This window comes from Suncus etruscus, chromosome 4 (assembly GCF_024139225.1).
Source record: "Suncus etruscus isolate mSunEtr1 chromosome 4, mSunEtr1.pri.cur, whole genome shotgun sequence".
NCBI classification, from domain to species: Eukaryota; Metazoa; Chordata; class Mammalia; order Eulipotyphla; family Soricidae; genus Suncus; species Suncus etruscus.
In genome coordinates, this window is record NC_064851.1 from 73,331,905 (window position 1) to 73,358,146 (window position 26,242).

Below are 26,242 nucleotides of genomic sequence, written 5' to 3' on the forward strand. Positions count from 1 at the left end.
ATTCCAGTGCATCTTAGTATTCTGAGGTTTTAATTTATTGTACCTGGTACTCCCTGGTCTTTTTGGATTAAGGCAGAATATCTCTCCTTAGACTGTGAGAATTCTTTATATATATAATTTTTATTTTAGTTATAGTGGCTTACATATCGTTCACAGTAATATTCCAGGTACATATTTACATTGAATCAGGGGAATTCCCACCACCGAATTGTCCTCCGACAACCGCTCCCATCCTGCCTCCCATATCCTCCACTCTCCCCCCCACCCCAGGGGCTGCTAGAATGCGTGGTCCCTTCTGTGTCTAGTTTATTACTTAGTGGTCTTATAACTATTTGGTCTTGGTGCCTCCATTACTGCCCCCTCTAATTGGGAGGCGGGACTAGAATGCTCAAGTTATGTGGTTTTGTTTGAGGAAGCAAAAGGTAATATAATGGGGTAAAAATTGACTACATCGACTATGAGCAGAGTCATTCTAGAGGCTCTCATCCTTGGTTTGAGGGACAAAGGGGAAAAGAAGAAGGTGAAACACCACAACAGTTCAAAAAGAGGAATCCAACAAGATATCCAGTGAGCACTGCAGCAATAAAAATATGCACCACATAGTTGCCATGGTCTTGAAATAGGAAATATGACAAGGTGTAAAGAGGAAGAGAAAAGAAGAAAGAGAAAGTAAATATATAATTTAAAAAAAAGGACAACTACTTCAATATCTACCCCAGAACAAAGAAATCGACAAAAACTAGATAAAAAAATTAATTAAAAAAAAAGGATTATTTAGTGTTTTTGTCTCCCCCCTCTCTGCATAGGCACAGTAAATATTGGGGTCATCCGAAACAGGAATCCCCTTGGCCTAAGAGATACAGGGTTTCTCTACTCTTGGAATATATTGTCATGGGATTATCTGTAGACTCCTTTTACGTTCATTTACTCTCCCCTTGGTGTTTTTGTGCTGTACGGAAGACTTCTGCTCCAATCTGAATGATAAAAACAGACCTCTATATTTAGAGGTTTCAGTCTGTGCACAGGTCAAGGAGTGGAACTTATGATGAAGACTTTCTTTGTGATTTTAGAAGTTCTGTTTCCTCGATGTCACTTTAATCTTTCTTCTGTGGTTAGTGGTCTTGTCCCTCACGCTGAAACTCCGATGGAGTCTGGGATATCGTCTTTTGTTATGTTTCCAGAAGACCCGTTCAGTTGCAATTGCCTCAATCAGGACTCTGGAATTGGAGGTCATGATTGTTATGCAGGACGTAGACCAAACCCTAGACTAGGGCTTTCTTGATTCTAAACTACTATATCTTCACTCTTGGAAATTATATTTTCCACTATTTGTTTCATTTGATCTGTTTCCTCTTCTTTTAGAACTCCTAGAATTTGGAGATATTTGTTCTGCCATTGCTTACAATAACCTATTGCCTAGCTTTGGAAAACTTTCCTGGCAATATCATTATGTCTAATATTCTATCTCTGGATTTTGTTGACCAGGTTTCCATTAAGTCCTTGTGGAGCTCATCTAGTGGAAACAATGGACATAGATCTAGAATTCAAAAACATTTGATAAGTTTTTCTAATGTTTTATATGAGGAAGAAGGCTCTTTTCAATTTTGCACTCTAAATAAAATTATGAAACATTTGGTGGCTTTACTTCAGTGAATAAATAAAAAATCTTTATTTCAGGCTTTTCCAATTGAAGGAACCACAATATAACAAGAGCTCAATGTTGGACAGGATACTTAGAAGTTTCAGGAAATTTAAGTCCTTACCCACAAGACGATATCAAGTATTCATAAACTGTTGGGTCAAGTTTAGAATATGTAATAAGAGAATTATAATCTCCAGTCTTGAATTGTCAACTTTTCAGATATATGCTCACACTAATGTATAAGTGCATATTCAAATATACACTAAAAATGCCACCATATTATATATTGGTCAGAAAACTATTACTCTACAATTAAGCTAGCCAAATATAGAATTTCTATGCTCTTATAGAATTTTACAGAAGAGCAGTTAAATATCTTTGGTGGATTGGTGTATGCATGCATTTTCTCCTTTCAAATACTTTGATTAAATATAAAATGAATTAAAATATAGAAGACAGCAATTGTGGCTTTCAAAAAATTCACTTGCTTTTATTTTTCTTTTCTCTTAGCATCCACGTTTCTTTCTTCCTTTAAGGAAATAGGAAAAATACTCTCCTCATAGAGTCCATTGTTAAAATTTTTGAAAACCAAGTATAACATAAAGAATGTTTCTGAATTTTGAATCTAGCAAATTGGATGCATAATGTCATGTTGATATATAAGCTTTTGGAAAATTGAAGAGGTAACACAGAATTCATCTTCTTGCCTCTATCATCAATCACATCAATATAGTCTCACAACATTATTTTAAAAGTGATTTCCATAGTTCTATAGAACTGAAACCACTTTAAATGAATAAAGAACAAAATCTAAAATCTGAACATATAACTTATTTATATTGTAGCATAATTAAAGTATTTTTAATTTTACATAGTAAATTATATGAACTATTTTGAGAATACTTTTGTAGAACCATAGCTTCTACCAAAAATGTAGCAATATATTAATTTAAAAAAGAGTGCTTTCTTAATTAATAAGTATATTATACTTATGCCCTTCAGAAAGTTGCTTTAGTTTAGAGTTTTAAATGACAGTAAAACCAGTTTTGTATTGGTTGAATTAACATAGTCTTCTAAATGTGGTTAAACTCACACATATATGAATTCACAGTTAATAAATTGATGACCTTAAATATCATTTTTGTGGATACTCACAGCAGAGTAGTTATTTCTGTAGTATTTTATTTTGCTGTAATATGACATTGATAAAGTATTTTATATTATATTTTACAGAAAAATAGAGAAAATTATAGCTATTTTAGAGAAAAGTAATTAAATCATTTAAATGTACACATTTAATATTATTAATTTTTTCTACTGAAACTAATAGTTTAAGCTACTTTAAAATAAAGATTATCGAGACTTTTATGTTTATGAAATATATTAATTAGTAAAATGCTTTTGTTTTTCTGTTATATCTGGTGATGCTCAGAGCTTACAATTGGCGCTATACTCAAGAATTATTCCTGGTAATACTCAATGTTCTGTATGGGATGCCAGGGATAAAGCTTCGGGCAGTCAGATGAAAGGCAAGCATGGTACCCACTGTACTTTTGTTTGTTTCTTTTGGGGCCACAGCCTTGGGTACACAGAGACTATAATTTGTTCTGTGCTCAGTTCATTACATAAAGTTATTATCTTAGGTGAAGTATTATTTATTAAGTTAGAAATACCAAGAAATAATAGATTTTTTCTACACCTTAGACACTTTATGCAGCATTTCAAATTGAATATTGCCTACTTAGAGACAAAGCATCTCAGAACAAATATTTTGTTACATTTGCCAAATTAATACTTAACTATTTCAGTTTTGTTGAATTCAGATACAAATATGAAAAAATGTCATAAATATTAAGTAACAGATATTTTTATTATACTCATAGCTGTTAAAACTGTCTTTATACATTTCTATTTAAAGTAACTTTATACATGCCTCTATTTAATTTGACTGTCTTAGAAACAATGCAAATAATGAATGGTAACATAACTTCTAGCATAGCAAAGATGGCAATAACATGTTACTGTGTTGAAGTGAATCCTAACTTTTTAAATTTTACCACTACCCTTGCTCAAACTAGAAAATTCTTCTAATCAAATCTTAAAATTAAAAAAGAGGTTCCAGAGACAGAAAATTAAAGTGGTAAAGCATATATTCATGGTGTATTCTGATCTTGAGTTTGATGAAGAAGCTCGCCCTCACAACTTCAGCATAACTAGGTAGCATCACTATAATGGTCCTCAGATTCTGTGTCTAAACAGCAAAACAAAACAAAACAAAAAAGCAAAGTATTGTTTAGAAGTGATTCTGGGAACCCCAGAACTGCCGAATACTTCTAGAAATAATAATTTAAAGACAAACACTAAATTGATAGTAATGTATAGAGAATATGTGGAAAGGTGATATGGAAAATAAAATGATCAATTCAATAATTTATCATACAACATTTCAAAATCGTACAAGAATCAAGATAAATTCCTTTGAGATTGCTCCCAAATTTGTTGTGCTTTGAGAAAGTCATTCGAGTGAAAATATCTTATATAAGATAGACACTAGAACTGTATTTTTATAAAAAAGCAATGAGATTAGATCTTTGAGAATAAATTAAAAAAATTTAAGCAAATGTTATGTTTCAACATATTTTATTTGGACTGTGATCAAAATTTTAATTGTAGCCTACTGAATGTTGCTATCATCATTACTATTTGCATTGTAATTACTGTCAGTTTAAATTTCCTGTTCTTCAAATGTGTACTTGTGAAAATACTTCAGCACTTTTCAACAGATATATTAGAGGAATGTTTCTTCTATCATAAAATTTATATTTCTATATTTTGCTTAAAAAGGAGCTAAGAATAACATAGTCTAAAGATATAACTAAATTCATCTTATTTTTGTCTAATAAATACAATATAACTATCTTTAAATACAGTTTTGATTCAACTATTTTTGTGATTTTTATAATTTATTTTTGTGACTTTTAAAAACTAATTGAAATGCCAAAATTTTGAGCATGAAGTATACTTTTATTTGACCTTTTAAAAAATTATTCTGGTATGTTTTTTAGTAGATAAATTTATCTTTTCTACCAATCACATTAGTATAAACTAGGTGGCAGTTTACTTAAATATCTTTCTTTTACCTCTGGAAAGAAAGATTTAACTGCAGCTTAAAAATACCAAATGATTTATGTTTATCTTTTTTCCCCAGAAATTTATTTATTTTTATTAATAATTTTTATTTTGACCAAAGTGGATTAAAATCATTCACAGTAGTATATTAGGTACATAGTGATGTTGAATCAAGGGCATTCCCACCACCAATGTTGTCCTCCCTCCACCCCTATTCCCAGCATTCATCCCATATTGCTCCTCCTTTGCCCCCTGGGCTGCTAGTATAAATGGTCCTTTCTGTGCTTGCTTGTTGTAGATCGGGTATTGATTCTGTTGTAGTTGGCTTTGGATTTGGTGTTTAAGTCTGATCTTTTTTTATTTCTACTCAATGTTCGTATACCTGTTTGGTCTTGGTGCCCTACATTTTTTCCCCCTCAATTTGTGAGGCAGAACAAGATGGTTCAATTTATGTGGTTCTGCTTGAAGGTAAGAAAAGAAAGTGGGGAGGGCAACAATTCAAACAAGCAAAAACCAGGAGGAATCTCTCTAGAGACTTTAGAAATCAGTTTAAGAAAAGAAAGGGGAAAAGGAAGGAAAACATCAAAATAATACAAAAAAGTCTTGTAGCAGTAGAAATGCTTGTCCATAAAAACAAAAGAAAAGAAAATAATAATGACAACAAAAAACTCCCACACATCATAGAGCACAATAACAGGATTTTTTTGTTTGTTGGTTTGGTTTGGTTTCAAGCTATACCTGGTGATACTCAGGGATTACTACTGGCTCTGTACTCAGGAATCATTCCTGGCAGAAGGATCTGGAGGACCATATAGGTTATAAGGGATCAAATTCAGAGAGATCATCTGCAAGGTAGATCCTATTGGCTATGCTACTGTTCTGAGTCCCCAGGTTCAGAGGATTGTAAAGATGTTATAAAGGCCACCCAGACAATTTATGTGGGATAAATTTTATCAAAATAATAAATTTAAATGTTCAATGGTCAGTGAAATGTACCAAATAAGTATAACTTCCCTTTTGAAAAAGTAAAGTTTTTAGTTTCAAGTAGATAAAATTATGCAATAAAAACACCTTTAAATTATAACAGCAAATGAAAAAAAATTAATAAATAAAAAGGTAGCTTGCTAGTGCCCTCTAGTGTACCTTCTCTCCTGTTTTACATTGAAAGGTTCTTTTACCCAGATTAAATAATAAGTTAAACAAAATCTCAGAGGGGAAAAAAAAAACAAGCTATAAATTATACAAAGAAAATTATAATGTTGTCAATGAAAAAATAAGTCATCCTAATATTATTTTATTGCATTAGTGTCAAAAACCGACATCAATAGCAAATTCAAAAGATACTGACAGAAGATACTACATCCCCCTTCTCATAATACTTGGGAAAAAGTGGCTTTTTCATGAAAAAATGTTTTGCTTCACAGTCACTCTGTTTTGCATCCTAATTGTATTATGTGCCAACAAAACAGATTGTTTGCTAATTGATATCATAAAGCAAGACAGCCCAGTGAAGGATGATAATTCTGATTCCAGCTAGCAGCAGCTGATGTAGAGCTTGATAGAAATGCTGTCATTTTCAACACAAACTGTCTAGAATTGAATTTACACCATAAATAGAAAGGGATATGATAGAAGCCTCACACCCACCTTTATTTTTTTAATGTAAAATGAATATTCCACTAGTCTTTCTATTAGAGTTCCAGTTTGGATAATATAATTCAAAAGAAGTACTGTCTATCATTTTGTGTCTATAAAAATTAATTACAGACAAAATATTTTTTAGCATTGTTAGGTATAAGTCTAGGAAAATTATGTTTGTTTAATAATGTTTTGAAGGGGCCGGAGCATTGGCCTAAGCGAGAGGTAGGGTGTTTACCTCTCTCGCGCTAACCTAGGATGAACCACAGTTCTATCCCCTTGGTGTTCCATATGGTCCCCCAAGCCAGGAGCGATTTCTGAGAGCATAGCCAGGAGTAACCCCTGAGCGTCACCGGGTGTTGCCCAAAAAGCAAAAACAAACAAACAAACAAACAAACAACAACAAAAAAAAACAAGAATGTTTTGAAAAGATGGGAGTTTGAGGAATAGTGCAGCAGTAAGAGTACTAACCTTGCAGTGCCCTTCTTGTTTGATCCCTGGTACCCATATGGTCTCCTGAGCCCAGCAGGAGTGATCCATGAAAAACAAAGTCAAGAGTCAATATTGAGTAATGCAAGTGTTACTAGACAACTTCAAAAAAGAAAAAGAAAATAATAATTTTTAGGACAGAATTGAATAAAATAGCAAATAAAATTACCCTTTATTTAAAAATTGCTAGATGTTAATCAATTAGAATAATAAATAATATACAAGCATTTAAAATTACTATGTAATTTTAAGATTAAGTTTAGTTTCACGTTTATATGCATCTTTCATAGTAAACATTGTTCTCAATGGAAGCTACTGCAAACAGAATAACAGTGAATAAAAATGAAGCATTTGTGAAAATTGATATAATTTGATATTAGTAAAACCGGTGGGAATTAAATGTGTCTCCACATAGAACAGCTTTGGGGCCATACCCTGCAATGCTTGGGCTTTTTTATTTTACTTTTCAAACACCAGTCTACTTGTTCAAAAGAATAAATTTTAAAAATGATTCTTTCCTGGTATTAATATTTAACTGAATATTTCCTCTCTTCTCAATTTTAACTGTTTTTGTTTGCAGATTATTTTAATTAATAAATTAGATTAATTTGATTCAGAAAATTTTCACAATAGAAAGGAATCTTGTAGTTAACCCAATTTCTGCAAAGTCCTTGAATACACTTATTAGAGGAAACTGAGACATATTTCTATACCTACCCCACAATAATATACCAAACTTTACAAAATAGCTATTTCATACAATGCAAAGTCTTTGTAAAAAAAAAAAAAAAACTTAAAATAGCTTAATTTTCAACATTTTTAGCTGAAGTTGCAACAATTTAATTCTTAAGATAGGCAAAGGAACAGAGGAGACAGGACAAATTACAGAATGGATTGAAATTCCCTCACAGTTGATGGCAATTTGTTTTGCAGTCTAAAGTTAATCCTGGGATAGCATTTGATGGACTTTTAATTAAGCAACAAACATCTATACATTTGTGAGTTTGGCAGTTTAAGTTTAGGCTAATCGGATTTGAAAAACAATAATTACAGCAATCTAAGCATTTGGTTATGTTATGAGCAATTCTTTAACTTCATTTACTTGTCTTATTGTTAATTTCACATTTTATATAGGTTTTGCCTAATTTTCAGTATTTAGGCTGCCTGTGTCCTATGGCCTAGATATCTAAGATAGAAACTGACTTGTTACTAGAGCAGGTAAAAATGTGATACCACCTATAATCCCTTGATCTCATCCCAATAAAATCACGTCAGGAAGAGATAGAATATATCACAAATAGCAGATAATAAAGTAACAAATATCAAGGTGAACAAAACCAGTGTTCAAGTCTCCTTCCTCCCACACTTCACAATTTGTGATCAGGATAGTGAACACGAAGAATAGTACAGGGACTGGAAAAACATAAAAGTGAAGATTCAAGTTCAAAATGTTCAGTATTCAATTTTGTTTCATTTATAAAGTATAGTCTATGTGACTTTGTGTTCTCTCTCTAGTGAGCATTAATACTACTGCACCATATGCCACTGTTTGGAGTCATGTCTCCCTTAGTTATATTGTAATTGGCTTGACCTATGGGAAGGATGGCTTGCAACCAAGCTAATTACATAAATCCACTCCAGGCACTACAAATTCTACCAAAGACAGCTCATTTGGGAGAATAAAAAGCAAAGTAGAATTTATTCAAAGTTTCAAACTTCTTTATACTTTTTATATATCAACAGCAAAACAAATGATAATAATGTTCTTACTTAAAAATTAAATTTTCTCTCTACACAGATTAACATTTATATTTTTATTTAAAAGGGAGAAAAGACAATATTACAATAGATAAAAATAAAATTATGACAATACATTTTTAGAATCTTTTTAATTCAAGAATCTCTGATATAAAATGTTTTGAGTCTTAGTTGCTTTAAATATTAGTGAAGTAAAAGCAAAATGAAGAGAGAATACTCATTTTATATGAGAGCTGTTTCAAGAGCTACATGTTTTTTTTTTTTTTTTTTGGTTTTTGGGCCACACCCGGTGATGCTCAGGGGTTACTCCTGGCTGTCTGCTCAGAAATAGCTCCTGGCAGGCACGGGGGACCATATGGGACACCGGGATTCGAACCAACCACCTTTGGTCCTGGATCAGCCGTTTGCAAGGCAAATGCCGCTGTGCTATCTCTCCGGGCCCTCAAGAGCTACATGTTTAATGTCAAAATAATATTTTGTGATATCTTGTTATGATGTATATTTATATTTATATGGCTGCCACACACATTTTATAGAGTAATGGCTAAAATTTAGATAATTTGTAGACATATTTAATAATAGGCCTTAAATGTTTGAAACTGTGAAAATAGTTAAACACATCTAAGGGAATTTGAAACATGCATAGTATGTCTCATTTTAGCAATTTTTAAATTAAAAATTGATGTAATTAAATAAAATTATAAACTTGACATGTGATTCATAAATGAGTATATAAATTATATTCCATTAATTTTATATTTTCTGCAATATTTATACTTACACATGTCAAGTTATAATAAACAAAGTATGTTTTTTAGATAATCAATTAAAGACTTATTTGGGTGACTAAACTTATCGTACATTACATTACCTAAAAATAAAAATTTCTTTTCAAAATTATCAGCCTATTAATTGATTGACAAATGAATATTTGATACCAGGCCAGTGTTTTGTCTAAAAGCATACAATATTTGTGTTCCACCAAAATGTGTGTATTTTTATTCAATAGAAGCATTTTTTTACTAAGGAAATTATTTTGTGAAAATCGTTATAAGAAAAAAAGGTTCTATAGAAGAACATCACATTAATTTAAGAAAGATAAAATTTGTGAACTTAAAGCCAAAAAGTGCTATTATTTAAGAATGTTTCCATACCATAAACAAACAATATTTAATACATAATTTTATAATTAAAAATTTGAAATATGGTATGAAACTGTAAAATTACAATTTGATGAAAATAATACCTCTAGTAATAATAAACAATTCTTTGTTAAAAAATGTTCCTTTATCTCAGACTCTATTTTAAACACAAAGCCATGGTTTATATTGATTTTTCTTGTCCTCCTTGCACAATAATTTTGTTGATATTATTTTGCACATGTAGGAATTTGTATGAAACGAAAAGTGAAAACTGGGAAATGTTTCTATCATTAGCCTGGTATTTGTGATTATATTCTCTTTCTTGCATAAAAAATACCATATATTCTTTTTAATGTGTTCCAGTATCTCTATATGAGATGATATCTTATTGTTTATAGGAATTCTTTTTCTGTATGACCTACAAAGTTTGCTCTTGGAATATCCCCAAGGACACAAAAAGACAATACAGAAAAGTCATTTGCACTTCTATATTTATTGCAGCACTATTTGGAATAGCGAAAATCTGGATGAAACTCAAATGTCCAAGAACATATGAATGTAAATATAACTATGGTACACAGTGGTATATATCTTTTCATTAAAAAAGATAAAACCGGGGCCGGGCGGTGGCGCTGGAGGTAAGGTGCCTGCCTTACCTGCACTAGCCTAGGAGACGGACCGCGGTTCGATCCCCCGGCGTCCCATATGGTCCCCCAAGCCAGGAGCGACTTCTGAGCGCATAGCCAGGAGTAACCCCTGAGCGTTACCGGGTGTGGCCCAAAAACCAAAAAAAAAAAAAAAAAAAAAAAAAAGAAAAAAAAAAGATAAAACCATATAAATTTAGCTGTATGGATGTATCTGAGGATACTGAATGTTCATCAAATGAAATCTCTCATATTTAGTATGTGTCATGTGTATATATGTATATGTGAATGCATATACATATATCATATCTGTAATATATTTAGAACATAAAGGATCAATAAATGCCAAAAGGCAATAAAACTGGTCTGGTAGATGGAAAGGAAACAAATGACATTATTGAATGGAAGTGGACACCGGTAAAGAAATAAGTATTGGAATATCTTATGCCTGTAACCCAGTCATGAATAACTTCATAATTCACAATGCCCCCCAAAATCATATGCACAGAAGGCTACAATAAGAGAGTGAGAATGAAAGACTTACCTAAAACTCAAGAGCAAAGAAAGAGCCTCAGTACACTGATGGATTTTTTAGGCTAAATACTTGCATCTATGCTTCAAATGCAAATCTGCATATATTATTCTTTGGTTTGCTGTGGTTTTCGATATTAAATTTTTTATTAAAGCTCACTCTTATTTTTATAATTTCTATTACTGATATGTTTCCATGAACACGTACGTGTATATATTATTGCTCATTTTTAGTAATTTGACATTTATTTGTAAGTAATATAGTTGAATTTTGGATTTTAACTAAATCTAAGAATGATTGAACTTTAAGAGAATTGTTTTGCCACTTCAAAATTATTATAGTCTATCATGTTTAGTCTTATTTATGACATAATTTATTTTACTTTGTTTTGATGGAATATACCCATTTCTTAGTCATGTTATGCTTGTCCTGTTATTATAATATAATAGATTGATTATTTTGCTTTTAATCCTGTTTCCTACTAATTTCTGGTGGTTTGAAAATTCTGTATCTATTTGTTTATGCTAGAATATGCATATTGTTTATACTATAATAAGTAAATTTGCACTATAAATACACTATGGATATATCCTTGATGTAGAAATTACCTAGTTATATCTGATGAAGGCAAGTTTAAGAGATTTAAAAATAAAGTTAAAGAGTCTGAATTATAACCAATACACATATTCTTTTCGTACTTACCCTCTCTATTTGTTACCAAAAAGTTTTGTTTTTCCTTTCTTATTTTTAGGCCACAATCAGTGATGTTCAGGAATTACTTCTGGCTCTGCTAGGAATCACTCATGCCAGGGTTCTGGATACCATAAGGATGCAAGGGATCAAGCATATGTTGTCCTCCTGCTAGGCAAGTGTCTATCCATTGTACTATCTCTCCAGCTCCTACTACTAGGATTTTTATTTAAAAGAGCAATGATATCTATTTATTATTTTTAATTTTTAAGATGTACATATTTTTACATTTTATCTCCAAAATTTTTTCAACTTGCATCAGAGAGATAGCATAGGGGTGAATGTGCTTTCTTGCCTTTGTGGGCAATCCCAGTTCAACTAAACACAGCATAGTTCACCAAGAACTGTTGGAACTGACTCCTAATCACAGAGCCAGTAGTAGTCCCTCAGAAATGTGAGAATTGTTACCTCCCTGCCCCAGTTTGTTTAGTCTTATTTTGTTTGGAGGAGGTGCACCAGGACGTGCTTCGGGCTTACTTCTGACTCATAGCCAGAAATCTATCTAGATAGTGCTTAGGTACCCAATGGGATCATGGCAAATCCAACTGGTGTATACTGTGTGTTAACCAAGTGCCTTAATCTTGTACTATCTCTTAGGCCAGCACCACCCTCTAAAAATTACTGAACATTAATTAGTAATGTTTGAAAATTAATGTTTTTGGGTTAAGGGGGCCACACCAGGTGATGCTCAGGGGTTACTTCTGGATATGCGCTCAGAAATCACTCCTGGCTTGGGGGATCATATGGGATGCCAGGGGATTGAACCTTGGTCTGTCCTAGATCAGTGTGTGCAAGGCAATCGCCCTACTGCTTGTGCCATTGCTCCAGCCCAGAGAATTGACTTATTTTACATTGTTTGGGTCATATACAACTTTTTCAAATATGTAATAGCTCTTCTTTTTGCTTATATTTTGTTTTGTGTCACACATCTGTGCTCCGATCCTACTTCTGGCTCTGTGTCCAGGAATAATTCTTAGGAGTCCTGAGGTGACTGTATGGATGCCTGGCTTTGAATTGGGGTAGGCTCTGTCCTAGACCTTACTGCTGTATTACTCTGGTCCAAAAATACATTAGCTTTAGTAACACTTTACTCTCACTGTACTAGAGATCAAGATAAAAAATATGAGAAATCTAATAGTATGTTTTATTTATAATATTTATTGTTTCATAATATATTTTCAGTCACTCTCTCCTGTAAAATCATGTGTATATGTGTGAAGCTGAATAGTTATGGATATGTCAGGTTGCTATATATATGTATATATTTGTATCTGTGTCTATGTATACTTGAAATAAATTTAAAAAAAAGTTGGACATAGAGAGCTTAATCCTTCCTTTATCTTCAACATTTTATGTTGAATTTATCCCATAAATCTACCTTTCTCCCTCCCACAATTATAGAGAATATATTATAAAATGTTAAACCAACTTGACATGTCACTTTTTAGCTTTCTTTTAAGCAGATAGGAACAATTTTGTAAATTATCAGGCAGTGGTTACTTATGTGTATACTAATAGATTAATAAAGTTAGCAAATTTAAAAATATTTTAGCAAAGAATAATATAAATACATATATATGTTAATAAATTATGTATGTGAAAATAAAATAGAATATATTATCTATAAATAAAAAATTAAACAAGCAAAACCAATTTCAAATGTCAGAAAATGATCATAGTTCTACAGTAAAAATGTATGAACTGAACCTAAACTCTGCATATAGCAAATTCAATAGTTTTGATAAAGAAAAAATAAGATGGTTTAACTATGTGCAGGCTCTCAGAATGAATAACAGCTGGACATTTCTTTAACTTTCCCAGTCTATTATTTTTTATTGTGGGTCCTTACAATTATTTTTTTGTCCCCCCATTCACAATACAGACCAGGTAAGCATTGGGAGGCCTTATCTTTTTTTTTCTTTTTTTTTGATTTCTTTTATATATATAAAACCCTTGCTATAATGAGGTTTAGACTACTGTTGGACCCAAGAACTAAAGGAATCAAGGCATGGAAAAGAGAAAGGTTCAAGGAGATTTGAATACATCATTGGCTAAGGGAAGTTATAGAGCCAAATATTCAAACCAAATAGTCAACAGTACTGAAATCGTGAGATCCAAACTTTTAACAACTGAATTTCAAAAATGAGTATCAAGATGCAGTTTTCGGTTGAGGGAGATATCTAGAAACAGTAGTGGAGGAAACTGAAACTGACCATGGGGTCAGTGCTGGGACACTGAATAACTTTGAACTTCACAGTATTTTTTTTTAATTTTTTTTATTTTAATTATGACAACAAAGATGCAAAGAAAGAGGACAGGGTAAAGTTACAGTGGAAGCCCAATCACCCATAAACAGGATTCTCAGTAGTCCCATCGATGATATCCCAGCCTTATACTTTCAGCCAAAGAACATTAAGAAAAACAAAACTGAACCCATGTACCATACAATTAATTTGTCCCTCAAATCCCACGTTGTAGTACATATTATTTCTTAGCAGCACACCATATAATCTAAAGATATTAGACTTATGTAACTCTTTAAACATTACTTTGCCCTCAATGTACTTCACAGTATTTTTATTAAAATGAAAGACTTAAATATTCCTTTCTTCTGAATGATTAGGATTTAACATTCATATTTTTTTCTTTTATCTGGATAGAAGTATTGGCTCTTGTTTTTAACATACCCAATGATATCCCAACACTGTCCTCTGAAACTTTAACTTTGTAACTGGTAACTTTTACCTTGAAAAACGTAAATTTTGGGGGGATTGGTATTTTTCAAGCAGTGAGGAAGTGACTTCCAGTGATACTGAGCCAATCATTTACTGATGGTTCATGTGGGGGTCAAAGTATAGTGCAGCTCAGGCCTTACTGTGCTGAAGATTATCATGTCCACCACGTTAACCCCTGATAGTGAACAGGGGCCTGAGAGGGGCAATACTCGGGGAATTTTATTATTACAAGGGATCAGATCTGTGTTAGGTGCTATGTCTCCAGCTCCTGATGATATTGATTATACTCTTCTGTGAATACCTATAAACAGGAAAATAATCCTCTGCTCAGAGGTGACAGTAACAACAAACACATAATATAGATCAAGGAAAATCTTCATGATGTTTAACTTCAGAAAAATCTTCAAGGATCTGACATCATTGGCTAAGAAAACTGAAGTTAAAAATGAACAAATGTTACTATATCAAACTAAGATGTTTCTGGACTATGAAATAATGTCTAAAAGATATTTACCTGATGTGATAAGAGACTAAAATTCAATAATAAATAAGTGGATCAAGAAGGTTTTACAACTATTATTCAACTTTAATGAAGAAAGATGAAATTCCTTAGCAACTAGAATGAATTTGCCAGGTTTCATGCTGAGCAAAATGAGTCAGAGGAAGAAGGACATGAATGGACATGAAGATACTATTTATAATCAATGTAATTTAATGTCCTAAGTATACTATGAATAATAAATAATATGAGTATTATTTATATTTTAAATATTGAGCTACAGAGATAGTATGAAGATTAAGGCACTTATCTTTGGCACACCTGGCCCTGGTTCTATTTCTACCACTACATATGGTCTCCTAAGGATTGCTGGATTGACCTCTAAGCATAGAATTAAGAACTCCTGAGCACTACCAGAGGTAGGACACCCAAATTTATTCAATTACATATTTTTTAATAAATATAAAGAATTTGCAAAAGAAAAACATAAATATATCAGGCAAAAGATCTATGTTGTACTTAAAAACACAAGCTAGTGAAATATTATTGTTATCTGCAATATGCAGATGAAAATATATATAAATAATAAAGAGTTAATTAATTAATTTCAACTAATTGTTTCAAAGGTAATACAAATGTAATCAAAACTGCATTTAAGCTGCTCAATAATTTCTTTTTGTAGGAAGTTCTTTTAATAATTATCTAAAGCTGTTATTTTAAGAGAAAATGAACACACTAACACTTGGAATAATGTAACAAATATAAAGCTTTACTATAATTTTATACAAATATAGAAATGTTTATAATTATTAAACATTTTCATTCTGCAATATTTTCTAGTACATCCCCATAATTTTCCTAAGAAAATATAGGTAGTTGTAGAATGTTAATATGTTATAATCTTTAAGTGAAAAAATGTTAAAAATACCTATAAATTTGATTGAGGTACATGAATGCAATATGCAATGGAATTATATTGAACCTTAAAATGTGATTCTGTAAAAAAATTGTAATTATCTTTCAAATGTGATTTTGATTATACAGTTTTAGATCTGGGCACTAAAATATCACCTTATGATTCAATTAACAATGACATGTGCTATAGTAATATACAAAATGACTCTATGGTTGCTATGTTGTTTCTTCCTAGAATCCATTTAAATTCCATTTAAATTTATTTGGATTCAGTATACACCATTATATAGCTGAACTGTATATTTTTCCACCTCTATTATCAGCATCTTTAAATACTTCAAGATCTGAAGCCAAGAGGTCTGTGCTAACAAGTTCTATTACTTTGGGTTATTTTATATCTGTTAATTTCAGAAATTAATTGTATTTTGTGTACAATTTTGTATGTCATAAAATTATTTAATGAAAATGGAAACATTTATATACTATCGTAATAGATAACAATAATCTATGCCTATTTTTAGTTCCTGAAAAACATCTTTGATTTTTCTTTATTATTTAGTATTTTAAGCTTATTAATATTTTGGTTCATAGGAAAGAAAATGAAAAATATTTATTGAAATATTTTTCAGTAATCTCATTTGATCTCAAAATAACAAGGCAGGAAATAAGTAAGAAGTGAGAAAATAAGGTGAAAAATACTGTATAACTCAGAAAGAAATATAAGAATTAAATAAGATAGCATTTCCCTGAGCTACATCAGGTAAATAAATAAGTTGAAAGAAAATTATTTAAAAAGTAAAGCAAGTCTTTAAATACTTTGAAAGTTCACATGGCTCATAAGAATTCAACTCCAAATTAAAAATGTGAATATTATCCACAATGCTCCATTATAATTAATATTGTACTTTATTTCATTAAACAAAACTAATCTAAAGAGTAGCTATAGGTTGCTAATTATATTAATTATTTTATATAAAAGTATATCATTCTAAGAGCACAACCAAATACTTGTTTATTTCATAAACATTAAGATAAAATTAGGACTTTTAGTATTGGAATTTTTATTTTGAAATATTATAGACTTTCCCCATAATTTTAATGTTTTATTATTTTAATATGTATTACATATTTTATGATCAATTTATTAATTAACCCCTTTGGATAGTCATAATTTTTCCTATATAATATGAACATCTATATCAAGTTTAAGATTAATTGATCTTATTCTTTACATGTTTTCAGTTATATCAGCAAATCAAATTACATAAGAATTTTCTGGTTTAAATAAGTAGAATGAGGGTCAGAGCAATAGCTGAGCCAATAGGGCAAGAAATACCATTTCTTTAATATTCAAAATCTTTATAATATCAATACATAGAACAACCCTAATACTACAGTTTACTGGAGTAAACTCTATTAAGACTGGTTAGACTGACTTGACTTAGTCTGATAACCCAATCCTAAGCAGATATACAATTAGAATACTAAAATAAGTAAATTCAAACAGACAAGTAGGTATTAAACTGTAATTTATCTGGCTTCAGGGATGTGGCTTAAGAGATAAATCATATAATTTGCATCTACAAATCACTGGGTTCAATCCTAGCATAGAACAGTCTCTCAACAGTACCAAAAGTAGCACTACTGGGTACTGCTCCAAGTAGAGTCGGCTTCCTTCTTACCACCAGAGCTAAAATCAAAAGTAAATAAGTGTAACTCCAATCAAATTTAGTTTCTTTCTACATTTTCTCTATGTAAACTTTTCCCCCAGGTCACTTGAGTGTTCATAGTTATATGTAGTTTTGTATTGCTCTATTAGATTGATCTCTTGCTAAAAAAGATTTTACAAGTAATAGTTTATCACTTAATGCTTTGTTTTTATAGAAAAAGGGGGAAGAACATATTAGACTTTTTGAAGTAATGAATCAATGGTTTCTAAAATTAATTTTGTTTATTTAAAGAAGTTTTGTTAACAAAAATTTAGAATGACATTATTTCCCATATTTTCTATCCAGACTCACTTATTGCTTTGTTTCTGAACAAAACTAGTACATTTGTTAGAAAAGATGCAATTCCTACATTTTTTGTCCACAGTTCATAGATCACTTGGTTTTATGTATACTATATATATGTTTAGAAAGTTTGTATAATATAATTTGTTACTTAAAATTCATGGTTTATGCCTTCACCAAAATCATCAGCTTTGGGGGGGGGGCGTAAATATTAACAGGATTTTGGTTTGAGTTTGGTTTGGCTTTGTCTTTTTTTTCTGAGATTTTTTAATTTTATTTTTTTATCATTTTTAATAATTTCTTTAAACATCGTGATTACAAACATAATTGTAGTTGGGTTTCAGTCACAAGAATAGCCCCCCTTACCATGCAACCTTCTCATCACCAATGGCCCCATCTCTTCCCTCTTCACCTCCCACCTGTATTCGAGATAGTCTTCTGTATAGGATTTTCACTATAGTAGAGCTGGAGGCCAGTTGCAATGCTCAACCTGGTGGGGTGAGATTTAAAGTTCAGCAATCAGATTGGTAGTGCAGTTCTTAAGTCCAGTAGTGCATAGAGACAACAAAGGTTGCATAGGTCGACTGGTACTGAAGGTGGAAGCATGTAGTTCTTGGTATTGAACTTATATACAATTCTCATAATTGGGTGTTATCTCTAGCCAATGTTCTAGTTCATTTTCCTTCCGCGGTTTAATGTGAACTCCTCAATATGCACTTAAAACTTTTCTTATATCTCCAATAGAGCCACATTACTGGATTCACCTTGATCAGCCTCATAATTGGAGGGGGAAAATGGATAATACTAAAACCAGACAGTTGTATGTTCATTTGGTGGAAATAAAAAATGGTCAAACTTGAATACCAAATCTAAAGTCAACGACAACAGAATCAATACCCAATCTACAACAAACTGTACAAGGGGGGAACAGTAGCACTAGCATTAAGGGGGGGGGGGTAAAAAAGGGAGAAGTGGGATGCATGCTGGGAACAGGGGTGGAGGGAGAACAACACTGGTGGTGGGAATGCCCCTCATTCATTATCACTATATACCTTAAATATTACTGTGAAAGATTTGTAATTCACTTCGACCACAATACAAATTTAAAAAAATTAACTATATCACCATCATATTTAAAAATAAAGGCAGGCATATTTTAGATAAAGAATCTGTAAAAATATAAGAACTGTCTGACCTTCAACTCATAGAATGGTTATGAAGATTTAGTGAAAATAAATGTAACATATTCAAAATAGTATCTACTATCCATTGCTACTTATGTGGTTTTCCAAATAAAATTTAATAATATTAGTTGTAGAAAAAACTTTTGTTCGTCTGGTTTTGCCATACCTACAGGAGCCCAGGGCTTACCGTTTTTTTGTTGTTTTGTTATTGTTTTCTTTTATGGGGGGCCACACATGGTGATACTCAGGGGTTACTCCTGGCTATATGATCAGAAATTGCTCTTGGCTAGGGGGACCATATGGGAAGATAGAAATAGAACCTAGGTCCATTGCGGGTCAGCTATGTGCAAGGCAAATGCCTACCACTTTGCTATCGCTCTGGCCCCCAGGGCTTACTAAGAGATCATTCCTGGTGATGTTTGGTGGTGGGAACATATCCAGTACTGGGGGTCCAGTACAAGGTCAGGCGTAAAATGCCTTAATGTCTATAATCTCTCTGACTATAAATTGTACTTTTTAAAATATATTAAACTAGTTTTGATTTCACCTTTTCATTTTTCTTCAATTTTTATAGTAGTAAGAAATTTCTTTCTTTTTTTTTATTTTTTTGGTTTTTGGGTCACAACTGGCAGCACTTAGGGGTTACTCCTGGCTCTATGCTCAGAAATCGCCCCTGGCAGGCACGGGGGACCATATGGGATGCCAGTATTTGAACCATGCATGAAAGGCAAACACCTTACCTCCATGCTATCTCTCCAGCAGAAATTTCTTTATTACTTCAATATATTTTTAATTAAATCACCATGAGATAAAATCACACAGTTGTTTGTAATTGAGTTTTAGTCATACAACGCCTTTTCCTCCCACCCATGTCCCCAATTTACTTTCTGCCCTCTGGGCTGCCTACCTCTCTTCAGTAGACATTTTTCTTGAATCTCTTTCTCTTTTTTTCCATTTTAAAGACTATGGTTGGCAATATGGTTACTAAAGAGTATGTAATTTTACCTCCTTTAAGAAGCAGTTCTTATCCAGAGTGATCATTTCTAATTAACTGTCATCGTGGTCTTCTCTGCCCTGACTGCACTACCCCCATCTTTGAGACAAGCTTCCTACCATGGACCAGGTTTCATTATTGTGGAAATATCGGTTCATCTCTTCTACCTAACTGTTTGAAGGGGTTGGATTTTCTTTAAGTTAAGCTCTGTTCTACTAGTACCTTATATATCTTATCTGTTATCAGATGGATGTTGGGTTAATAATCTCGTCTGTGGATGGTCTTTGTATCCTGATCCTTATTTCCTTTGAAATACATAAGTTTCTTAGTTAAACTTAGTCTATTTGTTTATGTTTACTTCTACTTGTTTGATGAGTAGAATTTCTTCTTTGAAAATACCTTTAGCTTTAGGGTCATGGAAAGTTCTGTCAAATTTTTCCTCTATATACTTATTGGTGTTAGATCTGATACAAGGTCTTTAATCTATTTTCGCATTTGTGCATGCTGTAAGAAAAAGTTGTGAGTTCAGTTTCTTGCATGTAGTTGAATAGGTTTTCCAACATCACTTGTTAAAAAGACTTTTCTTGATTCACTTCATATTTTTGGCTCTGCATCAAAAATTAACTTACAGGGGCTGGAGTGGTGGATAGCAGTAGGGCATTTGCCTTCCACAAGGCTGACCAAGTATGGACAGTGATTCAATTTCCCAGCATCCCAATTAGCTCATAGCCAGGAGTAACCCCTGAGTGTCACTGGGTGTGGCCCAGAAACCAAAAAAAAAAAAAAGTTAAAAAAATTAACTTACAAAACACTTGAGGGTTTGTCTTGATATATTCATTCCATTCCACTGAATGTCTGAGTTTATGCCAATACTATGCTATTTTTTTAAAAAAATATGGAACGCTTTACAAATTTGTGTGTCATCTTTGCACAGGGGCCATGCTAATCTTCTCTGTATCGTTCCAGTTTTAGTATATGTGCTGCCGAAGCGAGCACAATACTATGCTATTTTAATTATTACCAGTTTATAGTACAGTTTGAAGTTGGAAAAGGTGATGCTCCATCTTCTTTATCACAAGGATTTCTTTAGCTACTTGTGGATGTTTGTTTCACATGAATTTAAGAAGTGTTTGATTTATTTCTTGAAAAACTGTCACGGATATCTTTATAGGTATTTCGATGTATCTGTGCAATACTTCAAGGTGTATTACTATGTTAATGATGCTCATCCTCCCAATCCATAGCAGAGGATGTGATTCCATTTCTTTGTGTTTTCTCTTATTTTTGAAGCAGTGTTTTGTAGTTTTCTTTGTATAGGTCTTTCACCTCTTTTTTTTAACATAATTTTTATTTTGATCATAGTGGCTTACATATTGTTGACAATAATATTTTAGGTACATATTTACATAAAATCAAGGGGGATTCCCATCACCGGTTTGTCTTCCCTACTCCTCCGTTTTTGTCCTACCTTCCATATCCTCTTCCTCACCCCCAGGGCTGCTAGAATATGTGGTCCCCTCTGTACCTATCCTATTACTTCATAGTCTTACACCTGTTTGGTCCTGATGCCTCCTTTATTTCCCCCTCTAATTGGGGGGCAGGACTAGCTAGTTCAAGTTATGTGGTTTTGTTTGAAGAGGAGAAAAATAATAAACTGGGGTAAAAGTCTAATACGCCGGGAATAAGCAGAATTCTTTTAGAGGCTCTCGCCATCGGTTTGAGAGATGAAGGAGAAAAAGAAGGGGTCTTTCACCTCTTTTAAGTTGATTCCAAGGTACTTGTTTTTCTGAGGCCCAACTATGAATAGGATTATTTTTATATCTCTTTCTTCTTTTGTTATTTGTATATAGGTAAGCTATGGAATTTATATGTTGATTTCATAGCCTGCCACTTTACTGTAAAAAATGTTTCTAGCAGATTTTTTTTATATCAAGGACATCTAGGTTGGAAGGGGGAAGAGGTCAATTTCTCACTATATGCATGTGATATAATATGATATTTATTGTTTAAGCCAGCAGTAATCTGTGCTCAGTGCTTACTTTTTGCTTTGTGCCTACGAATAACTCAGGTGAAGATAAATGGTGGCTGAAAATTGCCACAGGATGGACACAGATGAAACAAGTCACTTACCCACTGTATTATCTTTTTTTAGCCTCATATATTTTCATTTTTTAAATTTATGTACAATAAAAAACACATCAACATTTGTGCTAAACTGAGAGAATATATAATTATTTTGAAATAACCCATTTAAAGACCATTAAATAATAATCTCGGTAGCAAACCATAGCTTTAGCATTGTTATAATACTGATGAATTAATGCCAAAGCTTAAATTACAGTTTTAGAATTTATAACTAAAAATATTAACATCATAGGCATATGCAATTTTATAAAATTACAAATATAACATAATATTTACACATTAACTATCATTATTTTATTTTCCCTAAGTAAAATCAATTTTTAACATTTTTAATTTATTTTTATAAAATCTTTATTTAAGCACAAAGATTACAAGCATGATTGTAGTTGGGTTTCAGTCATAAACAGAACACTCCCCTTCACCAGTGCAACATTCCCAGCACCAATGCTTTTTAATTAAATATTTTAATTTCACATGCTGTTTTTTACAGTGTTGTTCAAAATAGTTATTTCTTTCATTAAATATTCTGAAACCTATACTATCATCACTATAACATTCCATCTACATTTCTCATTAGTTTGCTGACCTACGCAAAGCCTGCATTTTGGCAGGTATGAATAATTTACTTAATATTGCTTGATAAAACTAAGTGACAATGGAACTATCAAAAAATTGATTACATACATGGCTGAAACCTAATCACAATCAAATTTGTAATTAAGATGTTTAAATAAAGATACTAATAACAAAAAACTTAAAAATAAAAAAATGAAAATTGATTACAAGAAAATTCGTAAAAATTGTCATATCTCACAATGAGGTCACTAAGTCATTGTCAGAAGTCTACTAAACTGTAAAAAGTTTTTTGAGCATTCTTCTTTTGTATTTTTTTTGAGTTTTTATAATTTCTATTAATTTGCTTTTATCCTACTGGGGAATCAGTATTAAATTATAAGGGTGCGGGCCCGGAAAGATAGCACAGCGGCGTTTGCCTTGCAAGCAGCCGATCCAGAACCTAAGGAGGTTGGTTCGAATCCCGGTGTCCCATATGGTCCTCCTTGCCTGCCAGGAGCTTTTTCTAAGCAGACAGCCAGGAGTAACCCCTGAGCACCGCCGGGTGTGGCCCAAAAACCAAAAACAAAAACAAAAAAAAACAAAAAATTATAAGGGTGTTAGCTCTGCAGTCCATGACTTTGAAGATGGGTGGAGCTGGTCTGATGTGCTCATATGGAGATTGTGGTTGTTAATGTGGCCATCCAAAAGGCTAGAGTGTGTCAGCTGTGAAGTTTATAATCCCATGAGCTTTTTCTGCTTGTTGTGCCTCTGTTTCTAGAGTTAGATGAGTCTATGGAATTGGCCACTTGAGCAGATGTGATGAAAGACTCTAGATTGTGGGCACCGCTGCTGTAGCTTCAGGCATGGGAGGAAGCAACCTGGTCTGGTGTGAAACCCTATTTTTGTTTGTTTGTTTGTTTGTTTTGAGGTTTGGGGCCACATCCAGTGACGCTCAGGGGTTACTTCTGACTATTACGCTCAGAAATTGCTCCTGGCTTGGGAGACCATATAAGACACCAAGGTATCGAACGTAGGGTCTGTCCCAGTCAGCCACATGCAAGGCAAACTCCCTATCCCTACGTCATTGCTCTGGTCCCAAAAATCCTATTTTTAAAGACTAAATATATTATTTTCTGGGTTTATGAACATCTGTAATATCACTTGCTTGGAGTTTTGAGCCTCTGCGTTCATTCATGTCACACTTTTCGTCCCTTTTCACTAAAATTTGTAAACAAGTCTTAAACAGTAACATTATTTGCTCTTCCATCTTGCTATTCAAAGAACTAAATGTATTAAGTCAGAAATTAATTAGAACTTGCTAATGTTTTAAACTAAATTTGTCTATTTCTCAAGCATGAAATTAATCTGGTGCTAAAATCAATTAGATCAAGACTATGCTCTTATTGATTAAAAGGCAAGAGTCAGTCATTATCTTAAACATTTACAAATTTGATAATATAATAATTCAGAACTTACATATATTGGACAGAAATGTGTTGAATTAATTCGGACATTTATTTACTCCATATGATAACATTTTATTTATGGTGTTATAAAGATATATGCTGATCATGTAAACATTGCCAATGCAAATGACTTCTATCATTTACAGATAGTCTTGTTATAAAATACAGTATAACAATGTAAGGAGGGAAGATAGTACATAGACAAAGGCACATGTAAGGCATGATTTTATTTATAGTATTACATGACCTCCAAAGAAATCAATTGCTATAGCCCCGAAGGCTCTTCAGCATCTGTTAATGTAGCCCTGAGGTCCTCAAGTACTTTCAGGGTGGTTTTAGTTATACTTGACAGCACACAGCCCAAGTAGCACAGCATTCAAGTTTCCTTGCACTGAACTTCTGCTCATCAGCTGAGTATCATCTAGACTAGAGTGATCCAAGGCCATTGAACTCTTCTTCTGATCCCTCCACCAATGTATGAGATACATATTTTATGATCTTTATAATTATAGTAGTAATTATATCTGTTAAAATTGCTTGTGCCTACGCCATGCCTAAGAGCTGAAATATTTTCAAAAAATTCTAACCCAGTGGCAGTTTGGTCACCATCATTTCAGAGGACCTCAGAACACTTCTATAAATCCAACTATGGTTATTTATACCCTAAAAAACCCAACTTATTCCCTGATCTGATACCTCTATACACTAAACCTAATACTGTACTCATTTATATTACCTGTAATGAACCTACAGATTTGAAGATAAGTTTTTTCCATAAGAAATGCATGTAATTTATTATATTATTCCTAGAACTATCTCACAAAATATATATCAGCAGAAAAAACTAAACCTTCATAAATCAATGATGGTAGTGTAAAATCAAAGTCTTAATTTGCAATTGCAAAAAATCATGATCAAAATGGCCTTGTATTTCATAATGGGCCAGAAAACCATAGACTAGAAGTAGCAAAGAGACATTGAGAGAGGCTCTACAGGAAAGTAAAAGAGCAACAATCAGCTGAATGCCTCAGAAAGCCATACATACTCAAACTACAAAGATTTACCCTTAGAGATAAGAATACACAATAGGAAGTGATTAATAAGCCCTCCAAAGATGATGAATGGAAGGTTCTACCAGTATCAACAAGCTCATAACCTCTCAGATTATGACTTTAGAATGAGTGAGTACATTTAAAAATCTTAAAGAAATTATGATACAGTTATTAAAGCATGAGAAATTATGAGATTATAAATAAGAAATGATCTTTACAAATTACATAACTGAAAAGTATGACATGTAAAATAATAATATTAAAAAATAAACCTCAATGGATGGACACAGCAGTAAAGTAAAAGAACATGAATGAAAATAAATTTCAAGATCAAGTGTAGGAAACTTTTAGAGAACAACAGAATGTAAGGAAAAGTATGAAAAGGAATTAAGAGATCACTCAAGAACTATAAGTTCAAGAGAAATATTTAGGTTAAAGAGGAGTTTCTAAAAAAAAAATAAGAAGGTGAGACTGACCAAAAAACTACTAATTAATAAAATCATAATTAAGAACTTCCCAGAGTTGAAAAATGTATATGCCTAGATATAAAAGGCTCCATATAAACTGACAAAATAAAACCAAATAGAAAATTGTAAAGCAACCAGATTATTAGAATGACAAAAGAGACAAATTAGTGAAAGAAGCAAGATCAAAGAGGGAACTTGTATAAAATGATCTCTTTTAAGATTCAGAACAGAACAGATTCAAACATATTTAATGAGAGTTCACAGACCCGAATTAATGGTGGGCTATAGTTTTTAAGAGGTAAAATAAAATGAAAAGAGAAGCCGGAGAAATAGAATAGAGGTAAGGCATTTGCCTTTCAAGCTGAAGGACGGTGATTCGAATCCCCGCATCCCATATGGTCCCCTGTGCCTGCCAGAGGCGATTTCTGAGCATAGAGCCAGGAGTAACCACTGAGAGGTGCTGGGTGTGGTCCAAAAAAAAAAGAGGTAAAATA

The 26,242-nt window shown here is 32.4% G+C and overlaps 1 non-coding gene across 1 annotated transcript; it reads right to left on the reverse strand.

Annotated features, from left to right (window-relative positions):
* Positions 1–20,952: 20,952 nt before the first annotated feature.
* On the reverse strand, positions 20,953–21,059 carry LOC126008420 (U6 spliceosomal RNA). Its single transcript, XR_007495752.1, has one exon. It is a non-coding gene; the product is annotated as a U6 spliceosomal RNA (small nuclear RNA).
* Positions 21,060–26,242: the final 5,183 nt, after the last annotated feature.